Here is a 2,238-nt window from a genome sequence, read left to right on the forward strand (position 1 = left end):
TTTGCCCAGGATGATCTCTAACTCTGGGGCTCAAGCAATCCTTCCACCTCAGCCTCCCAAAGTGTTGGCATTACAGGTGTGAGCCACCATGCCTAGCCTCTTCTACTTGGCAACTATTTCATCTCTGGGTGCATAGGTTTCCATTATAATACCTCTTGTTAAAAATACTAATCTTCAGAGACAAAAAAGGCAAGAAGCAAGGATAGTAGAATAGAAGGAGTAGCTACTGTTTTATTTTTTTCTTCCTGACAGCAGAGGTCTTTATTGTATTTGGTCCACAGTCAGTGTTTCACATTATTTCATGGTGTAGATTCCCCAGGTGAATGTGCCTGTGCAGTACTTGGCGGGGCATGTGGTAGGGGGAGATGAGCAGTACAGCTGGTCAGGTCTGGAAGGGGAAAATGAGAGCTGGGGGCTCCTTAAAACCTATTGAGGGCCACAGTAGGGGATTGAGCATGGGAGCGAGCTTAGCCCCAACAACTCAGAACTCCAATGTATTGTATGGGCTTCAGTTTCCCTACCAGGCCCCTGGACAGGGTCACGGTTGTTGATCGGAAATCCAGTCACTCACGAGCCTAAAATATTTTAGGACTACGGCCTGGCCCTCTCACAGAGGATCTATTTCTCCCCTATTTCCTGGAAAAAAAATTTCTTTCATGAAAACTTCCATGGGAACAGAAACCCACAAATTGATCAGCTAACAAAAGGGAAGGGGAGAAGCAACCAGAAACATTTTAAGACCTGTTTCCCTCCCTGCCCAGGTCTCTTCTCCCCCGCACAGCTTGGCCCACAGCCCGGATGTCCCTGCCAGGGACTGTGACCCCACAAGCATCTGGATATGGCCTTGAACCCTTTCCCCCACCCTGGTGGCTTAGTCCTATTAAAGAACCAAGGCAGGGGGAAAAAACTTGCTGCTTAATCCCGTGCAGCTGCTCACAGACACTCAGTTAGCAGCACTGAACAGATTAAAAAAAGACATGAAAACACAGAAAATCCCCAAAACCCAGATAGAGCGATGATGTGGGGAGACAGTGTGCTTGGGAGCCTCAGTAGCTGGCCTCCTTCTGCTAGGAGGGGGGATACTTGAGGGCCTCCCTTGGGCCTGGGAAGTAGCCACTGGGCCTCACAGGCAGTACTTGGGATCATATATCTGTTGACCCAGGCCAAAGACCTGGCTGCTCTGGTTGGCACCCTGTGTGTAGCCCATCTGCAGGGACATGGAGTTGTCCCACTTGTCAGTTCCCAGCTTATTGTCATAGATGTGCCTCCAGGTCACAGGAGCTGTTATGCCCACCTGGCTGGCACACTTGTTTGTACCCATCTGGAGACTGATGGTCAGTTGATCCATGGGAGAGAGATATAGTTCTTGGGGTCAAAGAGATGCCCCTTCATGCTGTAAGCTGTCATGCTGGGCTGGCTGGCATGTTTGTTTGTGCCTGTCCGCAGCCCAATGATATACTGGTCAGCCTTCATGGTGGCATCGTACAAGTTCTGCTCCTGCTTCTCTGAGTATTTGGTGCTAATGTCCACACCATTCTGAAGCCCCTTTGTCTTGGTCTTCCCCGCCAGGGCTAGAAGAGACACCTGCACATGTGTCACGTTCACACTCTCAAACAGGTCATTGGCCTTAAACAGGTACACAGGGTTCATGCCATAGCTAGCCATGGACTTGATGAAGTTGGAGAGGTTTTCTAGCTGGTGCTAGCTCTGCACAGAGTGCTTGATTTTGGAGACTGAGCCTGTTGGAGCTTGTTCATGAGTGTGCATGAAATAATCCCGCCCTTCATATCCTTCTGGAAGTTGGGGCCAATAGAGAAGCCCATGAGTCCCTCAATCCACCTGGGGAGCTCAGCCTCCTTCTGAGCGATGTATTTCAGCAGGAGCTGGTTCTTGACCTTGACCAAGAGCTGTACAAGGGCCCCTCGTTGAATTGTGTGGGGCTCATGGCTGGCAGGAGTGACTGACAGGATGGGATAGGACAGCCAGGTAGTCACGGGCCTGGGATGCTCTGGGCTCTGCCACTGTTTAATTTGTACCAGTCACCTAGCTGAAGCCTTCTTTGGGTTACAAAACATTAATGGTCTCACACTCAAAATCAAAACTGCAGAATGTGGCCGAACATATTTTCTTAGAGTAGGCCAGATTTTTGTTCAAGTTGGTCAAGCTCTTGTGGCAGAAGGAGTCCCATATTGTAGCAATACCCACTGTGAAACATTAGCAGAGATACTGACAAAACAT

General features: G+C 49.5%; 1 pseudogene; it reads right to left on the bottom strand.

The window, feature by feature from the left end:
- Positions 1-1,123: 1,123 nt before the first annotated feature.
- LOC109027601 (calponin-2-like) lies at positions 1,124-1,945 on the bottom strand (annotated as a pseudogene).
- Positions 1,946-2,238: the final 293 nt, after the last annotated feature.

Source organism: Gorilla gorilla, chromosome X, assembly GCF_029281585.2.
Source record: "Gorilla gorilla gorilla isolate KB3781 chromosome X, NHGRI_mGorGor1-v2.1_pri, whole genome shotgun sequence".
NCBI classification, from domain to species: Eukaryota; Metazoa; Chordata; class Mammalia; order Primates; family Hominidae; genus Gorilla; species Gorilla gorilla.